Source organism: Eumetopias jubatus, unplaced genomic scaffold (genome assembly GCF_037043125.1).
Source record: "Eumetopias jubatus isolate StellerSeaLion01/CBP00866 unplaced genomic scaffold, mEumJub1_p1.0 scaffold_1, whole genome shotgun sequence".
NCBI lineage: Eukaryota > Metazoa > Chordata > Mammalia > Carnivora > Otariidae > Eumetopias > Eumetopias jubatus.
In genome coordinates this window covers 176370365-176387187 of record NW_028274807.1, presented here as the reverse complement: position 1 = coordinate 176387187, position 16823 = coordinate 176370365, and positions in this window count along the sequence as shown.

Below are 16823 nucleotides of genomic sequence, written 5' to 3'. Positions count from 1 at the left end.
GAAAAAGCAAGCTATAGACTGGGAGAAAATATTCACAAAGCATATTTCTGATAGAAGACTTGTATCCATGATAGAGAATTCTTAAAACTTTATACCAAGAAAATGGACAGCATGATAAACATATTGAACTAAAGATAAAAGTAGATATATGAATTGCAAACAGACAGAAGAAAAAAGGTTCAACATGATTTGTCTTTTGATATATGCAGATTACAACCATAAATAGTTGCCATAACACACCCACTTTCATGACTAAGATTCAAAAGACTGACCATACCAAGTGTTGTGATGAATGTGGAGCCCTTAAATGTCTCAGACATTCTTGCTGTAAAATTTTACAGCCACTTTGGAAAACAGCTTGGCAGTTTCTTAAAGCCATACACTTGCCATTATGATCTGGCAACCCAATCATTGGTGTTTACCTTAGAGAAAGAAGAACAAATGTCCACACAGAGATGAAACACATGTGCCAAGTAAAGCAGTGTAGACATGAATGAACAACTCACTGTAAAGCAGTGCAGTACGTCTCCATGTGTTTTCCATACACAGATCATGGTGTAAGTGTGTTAGCAGATCGTGGTATAAAGACATGGATGGGTTTCTGTTTTCATCAACCACTTAATAAAGGAAAAAAAATATAAGTAGCAAATAATTGAAGAAGCTGGGATAAAGTTTTGAGAAAACAACTAGCTTGGAGTGTTCACAATAGAATAATCATGAATCGATTCTATTTAAAACCCTCTGACCCTCTTGAGTCAATAACAGTATTTCATATCCCAAACCTCTTAAGAATACTCTGATGCTAGAATTAAAAACATTCAGACAGCAAAGTTAAAGTTTTGACACAAATCATGTCCCATGCCATATTATTTGGGTGAAGTACTGAAATAGAAAATCTTATCCACCTTTTTTGAACACAAGTATTTTCAAAAGTAAATGCATTCTGTTTGTTCTTTTTTGACTCCAATAAATCTAATAATGGAAGTGAAAGCATTCTAAGAATTATAAATGTTGATCTTCATTAAACTTTAAGGGAAAGAGAGTAGAGCTCCGTGTTTTCATAGAGACAGTTGGCATTCAAGTAGCAATTTCAACATGATCAAAGATATTCAGATTTTTTTTTACCACACTTCAGTATAGTCCTATAAACTAGCTCTCCTAAGTATAGGTCCTGCAATATTTGTTCTAATCATGATGCACGTGCACACATACATGTTCACACATGGTTGTGTGTATATGTATTTTAAGAAGTTATTGATGGCAAAGAAATAGTTTCATGTAACAAAACCAAGAGGGATTTAGTAGATCTCATAAAATGCTGCATCCAGTGCTGTGACAAGCCTAATAATGTCAGAGAAATGAGAGGCAATAAAGTCTTCCTTTAATTTACGATTGGTAAAGCATCTGCTAAGATGAGGTATATAAACCACAGGGCACAAGGATGAGAATGTGTATGCCTTACCATAGATTGCAATGGACAGGGTTATAAAGAAAACATTCCACAAAATAGGAAATTTCGCATCTTCTACATTTAATTGTGCTGAGAATTACTGACTTGTATCAAAATGGTTTTACACAGTATTTAAAAGATTAAACAACTCCTTCCTCACTACCAATCTTTAAGCACATATTTAATTTTTTAATTTAATAAGCAATTTATTCTAATAAGTGAATGTGTTAAGACTTTCTCATTTATAGTCGATTGTTCAAAATGCATTTGCACATTTACAAAATAGAGCAAATTTTATATTTGTATAAAGTTTATTATTCTCCTTTTGCACCCAGCTTTCCTTCAAAATTAGCTTTGAATTCTTTAATAAAGGCATTGAGAATGCAGGAAATTTGATTTGTTTTATTCAGTATTTGTGCATGCATGGAAGTTAATTGTATGAGAATTCTCTTAAAATCCTGTAGGAATTTGGGGTAGTAACATAGTAACTTTGCAAAACTGTTAGAAAATATAAATGGCTTTAATATTTAAACCAGTGATATTTAGGCTACAATTAACAGCATCCCTTATAGAGCAAAACACTCCTTTATTCCCTAATAACCTCTCTTTAAATGTAACAAAATTGTTACTATTCTACCTTTTAAACAGATGAAACTTTAAACTACACAGAATAAAGCTAAATTTGGGGCACCTGGGTGGTTCCATTGGTTAAACATATGACTTTTGATTTCAGCTCAGATCATAATCTCAGGGTTGTGAGATTGAGCCCCCCATCAGACTTCAAGCTGGGTGTGGAGCCTGCTTAAGATTCTCTCTCTCCCCCTGTCTCCCCCTCCCCCACCCCCGTTTAAGATTGTCTCCCACTCCCCCTCTGCCCCTCCCAGCCCCTGCTCACGCTTTCTTGCTTGCTCCCTCACTCTCTCTCCCTCTTAAAAAAAAAAAAAAAAGCTAAATACAAGCTTCCACAGATGTTAAGTTGAACAGGCAGATTTGACAAGGGGCCCCTGACTCATTTTTGTGATGATATTCATTTAGGACTTACTGCAAGTAAATCACAGAGAAGTGGGTATATATATATATATAATATATATATATATATAATATATATAAAATTATATATTTTAATGTGCTTATACCAAGCTTATAACAATAAATGTAACATTTATTTCAGGTTTATACAGAGAGTCCAGAGTATTTTTTTTTACCCTCAAGTGAAAACAATAAGAAAGAAGAAGCCAAAGAAAATACAGTTTCCATTTATTTTTGTCAGATTCTACAAGCGGATTTAAATTTTGATTCCACTTATGTTACAGCGCTGTGCCTGCTTATTCTGCAAACTTCTATACTTATTGACGTATACTTTTTGATGTAGGTTCCCCAAATATAAAATCTTTAAAAAGACTGTGTGTCACAAACATATAGTAACATAACTCATTGCTGGTTTGTTGCCTGATAGACTGGTTATTCCCCCTTTTTACAGAGGGGCCCTGAGAAGTAAAATTATCTGTCTGGCATTACATAGATTATAAGTGGGGGGAAAAATTCATAAATAGCTCTTTGATTTTTTTAATGCATTAGACTTATTCTTATTGTGTTATTAGTCAAAAGTATGAATAACTTTTATTTTTCATGAAATATTTTAAGCATACAGAAATCAGCTCTTTCTAGGGAAACTTTCAGCCTTGTGATGGTAATGGCTTAATGGTTCCTATACCTAGCTGTGCTTTAGAATCATCCAAAGGATTTTTTTTTAATGGTAAATATTGCTGGGGATGAATTCTGTAATTCTGAGAAAACAGGTATGGGGTAGCCCAGCATTCTGTCTATTTAGTAAGCTTCTTTGTTATTTCTGTTGCACAGCCAGGTGTGGAAATTGCTGGAGACTGAGCTGTCTGACTTAAGGTGGGACATCACTTTTTTTCCCAGGTCCTGTGGCTTTTAAACATGCACCAGTATTTGCCCTGTGGCTTTTAAACATGCACCAGTATGGACCCAGACATCCAGGACCCAGCCACAAATTCAGCGCAAACTCCGAGCTTCTCGCTCTGACTCCAACAGGGTGAGCACATCCCCCTCGCGCACGGGGCCTTTCAACAACTAAGAGAAAAGTTGTTCACATGAGGTGTGGTTTAAAAGTGTCAAGGACCTTCTAGAATCAGTTAAGCCCTTGATGGAAATTAAACTAATTATTTTTCTTAAGATTGACCTATTGTTTTTTGTTTCCCTAATAAGATTTTAGTTATATGCTCTGGTCACTTACCTAAGTATTTTTGCAGTATGTATAGTCTTATTATTAAATCAGAAACTATAAATATTTCAAATTTTAATGAGCTATTTTAAGCATAAAGAAACATATGATCTAAGGTACAAACTTTAGACTTCCAGACGATTATGACCCAATGAGTCCAAATGTCGGACAAAAATACTGGCAGTGAAATTATGTCATGCAAAAGATACATAATAACATTTTTTTTTATTTTTTACACTGGTTTGCTTTGTTATTTTAATTAGAAATTTCTTGAACAATAATTTATAATGTAAAATACTGCATAGAACATAATCCTTTATATCGTACACTGTAGTTTTCTAAAAAAAATCCTTTTTCCTAACATTTTTTCGACTCCATAGAAATGTTCAAATAGTATAACAATGCATACATTCTCTAGATTTATAGTTGTTAACCTACCCTTCTGCATGTTTGTCTATCTACTCATCCACTTTTTTTTTTTTTTTTGGTCTACTAAACCATTAAAAAAAAAAACAGTTTGCAAGGATTAAAACCATTATCTCTAAGCCTTTTGGTGTGCATATCTTAAGGAAAAGGCATTCTCTCTGACCTTCATACCATTATCAAACCTAAGAAATTAGCATTATGGGGCACCTGGCTGACTCAGTTGGTAGAGCATGCAACACTTGATCTCGGGGTCATGAGTTCAAGCCCCACACTGGGCATGGAGACTACTTTAAAAAAAAGCAAAGAAGAAAATTAGCACAAATAAAATCTGATTTAAGGGTTATTTACATTTCTCCCAGTTGTTGCCAATGGTTTTTATAGCTATTTCTTTTTTAGTATTTGATTCAGTATCAGTCAAGTGTCATGCGTGGAATTTTTTTATGTTTTTGATCTCTTTTAATCTAGCTCGAATGGTTTCCTTGCAGTTTTTGTTAGTTTTCCATGACATTACATTTTTAAGGTCCTGAGCCTGTTTTTGTTTGTTCATTGTTATTGTCATTTTTTGGTGGAATGTTTCTCATTCTGAATTTTCTAGTCAATTTCTCATAGTGCTAAGCTAAAGACTTCAGCTTGATACATAGATGATACTAAGTATTATTGCATCCTCTTAGGAAACAGATCACATCCCATGATTCCACTAGAAGTGTTGCTAATTTGATAACTTGATGAAGGTCAGGACCGTCAGGTCTGTCTATTGCAAGGTCTATTTTTCTCTGTCATTAAAAACTAATTTGTGGAGTGAGACAATGGAACTTTATGGAAAGCTCTCCTTTTCTTCTCCTTTCTGCCTCATTCTTTTTTTACTTGTTTAAAATCGTTATCTAACATTGTCACACTCAATGCCTCACCTGTGAAAAAACTGTAAAAGCATGTCCCTGAATGTAGAGTGCCCTGTTTGTACTCACTATGTTGATATCAATAAAGGTGGAACACACTGTCTTGTCGTGATGAAGTGTTCTGCATATCGGGGCCGGGCTCAGTGAGATTTTATACTGTAGCTGAAACACAGTAGCTTAATGAGACGTAGTAAATGTGAAGCTCTTGGCTCTGATCTCATTTTCTATCTGATAGAGCTTCCTCCATGGCAGTGCTTCTGTATTTCCTAACTCTTATTTTTCTTTAGTTTTTTTAACATTTTATGTTGAAGTAAATACAGATTCTTAGGAAATTTCAAAGGAGGATCCTATGCCCCTTCATTCAGCCAATTGATGCCAATGTTAGCATCTCGCATAATGATAGTACAGTATCGAAACCAGGAAATTGACATTGGTACAACACACAGAGCTGATCAGATTTCACCAGTTGTGTAGGCACTTGTGCGTATGAGTGTGTGTGCATGAGCATATACCTCTGTGCAATTTTATCACATGCATGCTTCGTTTAATCTTCATTAATCAAGATACTTAACTATAGCACCATTACATAAGGCTCCTTTGTCATACCACGTTAGAGCCACACTGACATCCTCCTCACTCTAACTCCTGGAAACCATCAATCTGTTCTTCATCCCTATAATTATGGAATTTCATCAGTTTGATGTAAATGGAGTCATACAGTAAGTTGTTTTTTTTATATTGGCTTTTTTTTTAACTCAGCATAACTTTTTCACGTAGATGAATAGTTTACTCTTTTTATTGATAATTAGTATTCCATGGTATGGATATACTATAGTTCCTTTAATATTCACCCATTGAAAGACATAAGGACAGCTTCCAGTGTTTGATTTTGACAAATAAAGCTTCTGTCAACATTTACGTACAAGTTTTTGTGAGAAAATACGTTTTCATTTCTCTGTGAAAAATGTCCAAGTGTGCAGTTGCTGGCTTGTTTGGTAAGTCTCTTCAGTTTTTAAAGATTTATTTATTTAATTGAGAGACAGAGAGAGAATGAGCAGGAGGGGCAGAGGGAGAGGGAGAGAATCTCAAGCAGACTCGGCACTGAGTGTGGAGCCTGAGACAGGGCTCCATCTCAGAACTATGAGATCATGACCTGAGGCCGAAACCAAGAGCCAGGTGCTCAACCAACTCACCATCCAGGTGCTCCACTGACTCTCCACCCAGGCACTCCATAAGTCTGTTCAGTTTTTTAAAAGACTGCCGGGAGGCACCTGGGTGGCTCAGTTGATTAAGCATCAACTCTTGATTTCCTCTTAGGTCATAATCTCAGGGTCTTGGGATCCAGCCCTACATCAGGCTCTGTACTCAGTGGGGAATCAGCTTGAGATTCTCTCCTTCTGCCCTTCCCCACCATTCATGTGAGCCCCCCCTTTCAAATAAATAAATAAATCTTAAAAAAAATGAAAAAGAAACTGTCAAAGTATTTTCCATAGTGGCTGCACCATACATTTCACCTAACAATGATTGAACGATGCAGTTTCTTCACACCCATGTCAGCATTTGGTATCATCACCATGTTTTATTTTAGATATTCTGATTTCACTGTGGTTTTACATTGCATTTTCCTAATAACTACAGATGTTGAACATCCTTTTGTGTGCATACCTATAGAACTTCTGTATTGCTTCTTCAGTGAAATGGCTCTTTATGTCTTGTGCCCATTTTAAAAATTGGGATTTTTAGTTTTTAATTTTGAGTTCTTTATTCTAAATATTAGTCCTTTGTCAAATGTGTGATTTACATATATTATCTCCCAGTCTAGAGCTTATAATTTTCATCTTCTTAACAGGGACTTTCACAAGGAAAAAATGTTTTTTTGTTTTTTTTTTATTTTCATGAGGTCAAATTGCCAATTTTTCTTTTATGGATCATGCTTTGGGTGTCAAGTCTAAGAAGCCTTTTCCTAGTTCTATATCCCAGTGATATTCTCTAGACATTTTATAGTTTTACATTTACATTTAACTCCATGATTCTTTTTATATAGCAAGTTAATTTTTGTATAAGATATGAGGTTTATTTTGAAGTTTTTTGTTTGGTTTTGGTTTTTGGTGGGGTTTTTTTGTCCTTCTTTTGGGGAGGTAGGGGAGGGGGTGCCTATGGATGTTCAGCTGCTTCTACACCATTTGTTGAAAAGGCTCTCCTTCTCCTGTGGAGTTGCTTTTCCTCCTTTGTAGAACAACAGTTTGGCGTATTAGGTTGGGTCTGTTCCCTATGCTACAGCTGCTGGTGCTACAGGGCGGAAGTTGATTCCCTGGGCCCCCTGGTATTTCTGTGCCATCTTCTATAGTGGGAGACAAAAGCAACTGCATCTGGATCTCCTTGTGCCACTGAGTTGAGAGCTGAGAGACGGACTGTGCATGTAGATTATTTGTCAGAGCTTTACCACTGCTGCTACTGCTGAGAGAGCAGATGGCACTGCCCGTCAGGGCCCCAGACTGGAGTAGGGATTGAGTCAGCTCATCGGGGCTTTTGAAGATGCTACTGCAGACAAATCAGCCCGCCTACTACTGCCCTGATTGTGGTATGGGGCTTACGACTTCCCATTAGGTCTCTGTTGGACTTCTTCTTTTCTTGTCTTTGGCTGAAGAAAGTAGGCATTCTTTGTTTTCTTGTCTGTATGTTGGGAATTCTGGTGTGAAGTTTGGGAAATAAGATCAATAAAGGGAAATTCAAAAAACTTACCCCACTGTCCTTCCTGAAGTTCTGAGCACCCTAACCAGTCTGAGTTCTACTTCCTAGCTCCCAGAGTCCTTTTGTCATTGTCTTTTGAGTTGTTTCCAGGGCATTCAGTTGTATTTACAGGAGAGTTATAGGGAAAAGTGAATCTCTACCATCTTGTTGTCTTTCCTTAATTTTTATTTTAAGTATCTGTAACATACATTATTTTCATTTAAATTTTTACCCAAAAGTGGAGCTATCATTTGCTAGGTGGGAAAAAAGTCAACAATATTCACCTAAAATGTGGAGTATGTGCTGAGATGCTACAATCATTTCTTCTAATCTTAGACTGTTTCAGAACATGCAGAATGGCTTGTAGTTTTTCAGTTGCACTAGAAATGATATATAGTTGATATGGACATACAGTGTTAAAGAGACTTACTTTAGATTAGAATTTGAAAAATCTGAATTTCTAGTTTCTTGAACTTTGAAGCAAGTAAATATTTTCAGCTACACATAAGCCAGGTGTTAATGACTATTGACCCACAGTCTCTTTTCAAGGAGATTAACATTAATCAAGACAAATGTTCTGTCAAGTTTAAAGGTGCGATGTCCCCTTACATAGAAACAAACAAATAAAAACAAAAACATCACTTATTTGTGATCTGAAATTTAGTTTGTCTAAGAAATCCAGGCAATATTAAAACTTCAAATGTCTTTAGTTGGACTAATCTAAAATTAATGGGCCTCGATATTTGGGGATAATATGGTGGCTTTTTTTTATCCTTGTCTATTCAAGAAATACATTATAGCAAGTGTATAGGGCTGGAAGTTAAAAGGACAGAGAAGTCATAAATGAACATAGATGAGAATAAATTTACTTCTTAAATTCTCTGGTGAAAATTGAAATATAATCCTGGAATATTTTGTAGATTATATACTTCAGCTCTTCAAACATTTAGGCATTATTTCTCTGATACAGGCAGGGAATATATAGAGAGGTTCAGAGAATAATCCAATCAACATTCAAAGAATACTTATGACATTTCTTCAGTGTAACTACCCTCAGGGTAACTGCATTCTAGGGGAGAATAAAGAAGGTGACAAATTTATAATGCAATTATATACAGTGAAAAATGCAATAAAAAGAAGAGATGGTAAATAGCCACAAAGGTTCACATTTAGCGAGGTTTGTCAGGGAAAACATCTCTGGGGAAATAAGACTTTAACAAAGACCTGAAGGATGAAAAGGAATCTGGAGGAAAAGTGTTTCGTGCAAAAGGAACATGGTTGGTTAATTGAAGAAAAACAAGAAGACCTATTTGTCCGACGGGAGGCAGGGAGGGGAGGTTGGGGGTGGGAGTTTGAGGTGTGGGATAGGGAATGACAATGAAAGGTCACTGAAAGAACCTTAATTCTATTCTAGCCATAATTGGAAACCCTTAGAGAATTTTAAAGAGAAACTCAATATACTCTGTTTCTATTTTTGAGAAGCAGTCTCACTGCTGTGTGAATAATGAATACAGTAAAGGGCTGGGGTGGGAACAGGAAGGAGACAAAGCAGTAGTTTGGGGGAAAGATGATTATTGCCAGAGCAGGTTGGTGGTGGTGGAAGTGTTAGGTAGGATTCTCAACCTGTTTGGACGTAAAACGACCAGACCTTGCTAACTGATTGTATATAGAGTCTGAAGGAACACAAGGATATTAAGATAATGCCATGTTTTAGGTTTGGATGCCTAAATAATTAGCACTGACGTTACTTGCAATGGAGAAAAACTGATGGGTTTGGTGTGGAAATTAATTTGGAGATGTCTATGGAACATGCAAGCAGAGTTGTGGAAAACAGCACTCGGGTACTCAAATCCGGAGTTCCAGGTTGCAGTTAAGGCTGGAGATATAAATTTTAGAGTCATTGTGTCTTAGCTTTTAAAGCCAAGATCAGGGGCGCCTGGGTGGCTCAGTCGTTAAGCGTCCGCCTTGGGCTCGGGTCATGATCCCCAGGGTCCTGGGATGGAGCCCCGCATCGGGTTCCCTGCTCGGCGGGAGGCCTGCTTCTCCCTCTCCCATGCCCCCTGCTTGTGTTCCTGCTCTCGCCGTGTCTCTCTCTGTCAAATAAATAAGTAAAATCTTTAAAATTAATTAGTTAATTAATTAACCCGAGATCAGTGATCAGTTCCCTTAAAGAGGAAGTATACATAGAGAAGATAAAATGGCTGAGGACCAAGTCTTGGAGTTTTGTATCTTGTCTTTTGGTATCAAAAGCAGAAGAAAGAGCCAGGAAAGAGATGGAATATACATTTACAGTTATCAGTATAATTGCTTGTGTGGGCTAAGAACAGAGGGAATGTTAACAGGGGAAAGGCGATGACAGATCACTCTGGATGAGCCATTCTGGAATGCTCTGTTGGAATAGACTGTGGTCAGCAATATCCAAAAGAGTGAGTGAAGCAAAAGGCAGAAGGGCTGGGCATCTGTGGGGAGTCTATTAAAAATAGAGGAGATGTCACCACGTCTGACTACTATGCTACCTGTGGAGCACCTTAGTCTGAGTCAGAGACATGAGATTCTCACTCTACAAAATGGGAATGGGGAGGTGATTTGGAGCAGAGGCAGAATAGCTAAAACCCTTGCAATAGTTTAAATAGCACAGAAAAGTTTTAAACTACAATTAATTATAAATGATACAGCTGAGGGGCATGCAACACAACTAAGAAAATCCCTAATGCATTTTTTAATTTAAAAAATACGCGCAGATGATTGGAAAACTCAAGTTATACTGAAAAGAATAAAGTTCACTCTTTCAACTTTCCTTCATTCATCTAAGAGTTATTAAGTGTTTTTCTCTATGCCAGACTCATTTTAGGTGTATTAAGTGCCAGGGACAGCAATCAACAAGACTTAGCTTTCAGTAGAGAACTGAAAAAAAAAAAAAAAAAAACCCAAACAAACAAAAGCCTTCCACTTCCAATTCCCCTCCCCTAGGAAGATAAAAAAAATGTTAAGTTTTGGTGTATCTCTGCAAAAAAATAAAACACACAAATGTTGTGGTGTGTGTGTGTGTGTATAGATATAAAGTATTTATATATTTTTTTATATTTATTATAGAGATTTTCTTTACATGGTGATGTTAGTTTATATACTCTTTTGTTCTTTACTTTCTTTCATTTATTACTATTTTTCAGAAGGTTTTTATGATTCTATGATAGATCAACTTAATTTTATCAGAAGCCTTGTTTTGTTATATGGCTATACCACATTTTATTTTACTAATCTACTTGTCATAAACATTCAGCTTTTTTCTGCTAATTTTTGCTGCTAGAAATGCTGCACCTAGCATCCCAATTCATATATTAAGCATACAAATTGCAAATATATCTATTTGTGAGGTAAATTCTTAGCAGAAAGATTGTTGCACTAAATGGTTGTCTGTTTTTAATTGCTCAAAAGGCATTAAAGATGCTCATATAAAAGAAAAAATAATTCTTTCTGGCAGTAACAATATGAGCCAAATAGTTATCAAAAATAATTCTTTAAGAATTACCCAGGATCCCAGAGAGTTTGGCTTAAAATCATTATCAAAGTTACTTCCCAGGTAGAAAATAAGCTGTTGGGACTGGCAGGGAATTATAATGAGCAAGTTCCTTAGTCAGATCCTACTTATGCTCCTTTTGTAAAAATATGGCTATTTACTTGCTTTTTAAAAAATAAATTTTATTTTGATTATATGTCACAATATATAAAAGTGAGCATGGATATTACCTATTTTGATATGTAAGATAGATGAATCTAATCCTGCTGGTGGAGCTCCTAAATTAGTGCTTGGCTAAGTGCAGGTACTCAGGAAATTAAGTTATTGAATAATGTTATTCACAGCTCTAGACACTTAAGACCATAACTTGCCTAATTTGGAGAGCCAAAGATGTTTCAGCAAGGCTGGCTTGTTTCCTCCCCCGGACCTTCCTGGTTCATAGTCTCGTAGCTAGACACCTGATTGACCAGCAGAACATGGTAGCGTAGCTACCGAAGGGCAGATTCACAGTAACCAAACCTATGAAAGGGATGTGTAGAGTAAGCCTGCAAATATAGTAGCTTACAATGAGAGCTCTAACCGTTGAGATTGTTGAATGCTGTCTCAGTATTGTCTACTGGCTCATAGGCTCCATTTCCCATGACAGACTGAGATCTAAAAGTCAGTTGGTGAGCGTGGAATTGAACAATGTGAGTTATAAGATTTCAATCTTACATAAATTTGTAATGTGTATGTCTTCAAACTATAGGGATATACCATCCACGGAGACTCAAGCTTTTTTTGTCCTGGATAGATAGATAGATATATAAATAGTGGCATTTTCCCCTCCTGGACAGTTCTTGAGGATGGTAACAGACAATTGGTGCTTTTATAATTGCTTCTTACTGCTTCTCTGCCAGTTGTATATTCTGTTACATATATTCTCTTCTTAGATATATTAACACAACCCATCAAGTTACAATCATATCCTGCTGGCATGATTTACACATTTTTTTTCTTTGATCTTCAGAGGGTTGATTTTACAGTTTATTATGGTTTAAGTCTGAGAGTCAGTTACCTTTTCTCATTTCCAGCTTCCTAGGAACACCTTATTTTGGCCCAGAAAGAAATTAAAACAGTGATCAATAATGAATGATGTCATAGTATTTAACAAATGTGATGTCCTATCTGCTCTTAACTTTACAATTAGAATGAAAACAAGACCCTAATTTGATGCCCTTGTTACTTGCTATGAGTATTAGAGAGAGTACACATAAAGAATACACAATATTCTTTATAGAACACAAGAGTTGTGTTCTTATATCAGGCCATTGGCATACTCAGATTCAACATACATATATGTATATATACATATATACATACAACTTTACACACATGGATCTATATTTCTATATCAAATGCATACTATAAATAATAACCTGAATCAATTTGTTTAAAATTAGAATCACATGAAGTAGTTTTAGAATTGCTAACTGATACCAGAGTAAAAAATAATCTACAAGTTAAAGTTCAAGACTTGCTTAAATTTTTTTGTCTTTAATGTAAAGGTGTATAATCAAAATTCTGTGCTCACAATTTACTTATGTTGGCTCCCTCCTGCATCCCCTTGAGTGTAGTTATGTTATTCCATTGAAATTTGGCCAACTCTCACAATTTTTTTCCAGCTTTATGGAGATATAATTGACATGTAACATTGTGTAAGATTAAGGTGTACAATGTTGATGATTTGATACATGTATCTCTTGTGAAATGATTATCTCTCAGAAAATGTGAACATTAAGATAATGATAGTAATGGTATATAGAATAAAATAATTCTTTGAATCCATAATGATAAAAGTGAATTAATGAGGGATGTCTGAGTGGCTCAGTCGGTTAAGCGTCTGCCTTCAGCTCAGGTGATGGTCCCACGGTCCTGGGATCCAGTCCCACATCAGGCTCCTTGCTCAGTGGGGAGTCTGCTTCTCCCTCTGCCTGCTGCTCCCCCTGCTTGTACTCTCTCTCTCTGTCAAATAAATAAATAAATAAAATCTTTTTAAAAGTGAATTAATGAATGAATGGGGTAGAATTCTTCCTTATAATAGACATAAACTAGTAAATATAGATGGAATGATGGAATTAGAAAATCACTATTTGGCAAACACAAGAGTATAAATCATTTGGAAAAAAAGTATAAATCATTTGGGACAGGATCATCAATTGTCAGTGAAACTACTACTAGTAAAAATTTGATGATAAGCAGAATATTTTTTCTAAAGGATAACTATTAAACTCAAAGAGAAAAAAATAATAACTATATAGTGAAGAAACCTGGCAGACACTACCTTAGCCAAATGATCAAAGTTAAAATCACCATTAATGGTGATGTGCCTCCTAATATGATGCACAGAGAAGCACAAAGCATCTTTTGGAAGTATTCCTGCGAAGGAAGGAAGGAAGGAAGGAAGGAAGGAAGGAAGGAAGGAAGGAAAGAAGGGAGGGAGGGGAGGGAGGGAGGGAGGGAGGGGAGGGAGGTAGGGAGGGGAGGGAGGGGAGGGAGGGAGGGAGGGGAGGGAGGGAAGGGAGGGAGGGAGAAAAGAAAAGAGAAAGAAAGCAAACAAACAACAACAAAAACACAACTGGAATCTAATCATATGGCATATTTGAAAACTCCAACTGAGGGACAGTCTACAAATGATAAATAAATAAAGGCCCATAGTCTTCAAAAACACTAAGGTAAAAAATAAAGAAATCCTAAAGAACTGTTCCAGATTTAAAAAAATTAAAGAGGCATGATAATAAAATGCAGTGTGAACCCTTGGATGAAATCCTGCATAGGAAAAGAAATATGTATTTTTTTAGTCATAATCAGCATTACAGAGATAATTGAGAAGTTTGAATTTTAAATTTCATTTGCATAATGCCTATAGTTTAGATACTAGTAATGTTTCAATGTTAATTTCCTATTTTTAATAATTGTACTATGGTTATATGAGAAATAGCCTAGTTTCTAAGAAATATGCATGAAAAATTTAGGAATAATGGGTCATCATGTCTATAACTTACTCCCAAACATATCAGAAAAAAGAGAGAGTAAATAAATGTAGTAAAAGATTGATATGTTGATATTTGGGGCATCTGGGTGAAATGCATAATGAAATTCTTTTTACTGATTGTAATGTTTCTCTAAGTGTGAAATAATTTCAAAATAAAAAGTTAAAAAATTTTTAAGTTAAAAAATATTCTAAACCAAATATTCTGGCACCTTTATTCTCAACCATACACTATAGTATTTTCCTGTTTTAGAAGAAAGATCTTTCAAAATATTTGCAGAGAATATATTGTGTTGCTTTTTGAAGGGGAATTCATTGGTTTATTTTTCAGCCAATGTTAGATAAATATTCAGTAAATGAATAAAATAATTTTAAAATAAAGAAAGGAGGAAGAAAGAGCATGTTTTAAAATAAAGAAAGTAGAAGAGCGGAAGAAACAGGGAATGAAAGAGGAAATGAGGGATTGGAAGGAATGGAAGAAAAGAGATCATTGCCTAAATATTAGCCTTCTCTACCAGGTGGAGGAAATGAATACTGGGGTGTGTGTTTGTGTGTGTGACACATTTTCACATTGAATAAGTGTGTGAATATGAGAAAGTATTAAAAGTAGGCATTCTGATGATGATCCATTTCTTTTAAAAAATTATTTCCCAGGGGCGCCTGTGGGGCTCAATCGGTTGAGCCTCTGACTCTCGATATCACCTCAGGTCATGATCTCAGAGTGGTGAGATCGAGCCTTGTATCAGGCTCCGCTCTGGGTGTGGAGCCTACTTTAGATTCTCTCTCTCTCTCTCTCTGCTCCCCCCTCCCGACTTGTACACATGTGCTCTTTCTCTCTCTAAAGAAAAAAATATATATTTCCCACCTTTTGCAAATACTAGTATTAGATTCTCTTTGAGAACTTGCTGAATTTCATCTGTACATTATTTGGTGGTCCAGGACAATACATTCTATCTAGTCTTAAATTGTTTTTACATTTCAAGTACAGTGACTCACTCAGCAAGGAATTTGTGGTGACAAGTAGTATTTAATCTCATTTTGCTCATTTTTCCTCTCTAGGTGGAGGGTGAGAATCATTTAAAAGTTTAGGTCAGCTATTATGTGACAGCCTTTATTCTCTAGTGATCATGGAGATTTTTTTTTTTAAATCCGGTTCTCATTTTGTATTTCCTCCCTACTATGCAACTAAAAAAAAAAAAAAAAAAAAAAGTTGTGCTTTTTTTAGGACTAATGTTCTTCTGTTAGGGTGGTTCTAGGGCTTAGTAACACTAACGCCTTCATGACTTTAAAATGAAAAGTTGACTCAATTTTGTTTGAATTAAAAGCTTTTTTCCTTCTAGACACTCTGCTTCTGAAAACTACTATTAATGTCTGAACATTCTTTGTGAAAATCCAAACACAAATTCACAGTTGGTCGCTGAAGCAACTGCAAGGGGTTGAGCATCAGCCACAGATTTTTTTTCTTAGAGTAGTTTCCTCTTTGTCAGGATTTATATTTTCTTGAAATTTAGTGCAATAGCATAAAACTTTTTTTATATCTGATACATAATGTATGATTGCCCATAAATCTGGACTTTGTCTGGCAATGGACATGTTCAAGCACCATGGTGTAATAAATTTATTATAATGACTGACTATAACAACCCCTCACGGTCTAAGTTCAAAGCATTAGAGCTTTTGGAATTTCCACAGACTTTCTAAGTTCCAACTCCTTCACCTGTTTAAACAGAGGTAAACTAATTGAAAAGTTAGTTAATCCATAAATGTTTGTCTCACTCAGTTCCACATAGAAGGCTAGCAATCAAAAGCCCACTGATACTGCCAAGTCTTAGAACTCCTAAAGTATTTTCAAAACAATAAAACAAGTTAATATCATTTATTTCTCAGGGAACACCGAGTTAGAAGAAAAATAAGCTAAATGTTCTTTGCTGTTCTTAAGGTAGAACATAAGGTGAACTGGCTACTCAGTATCTCACCCTTCCTTTTCCCAGTGTGTGGTGGGCTGGAGCCTCCAGCTGATGGGCAAACATGGGAAGGAGCTGCCCTTCCTAAGCTGTCAGAACAACGTAACCTTCTCTCTAGGGCATTGATTCAGTTGACCCAAGGTAAATCCAGAACCTTTGCTGGAACACGAGGGAAAGAGGAGACATGTCTCCTCCCTGGTATGGGGATTTGAAGATGAAAACTAACACTCTTGGACACCATCATGAAAAGACATCTGAGCTCCATCACTGAGAGGAATATATCAAGCAATGGAAAAGAACCTAGTCTTTTTTTTTCTTTTCTTTTCTTTTCTCTCCTTTTCTTTCTTTTTTTTTTTTTTTTTTTTTTTTTTTTAGAGAGAGACAGCACGCGAGCGGGGAGGGACAGAGAAGGAGAGACAGAATCTTAAGCAGAATCCAGGCTCAGCGTGGAGCTCACTGCAGGGCTTGATCTCAGGACCCTGAGATCATGACCTGAGCCGCATCAAAAAGTTGAATGCTTAACCAAGTAAGCCACCCAGGCACCCCATGAGAAGAACCTAG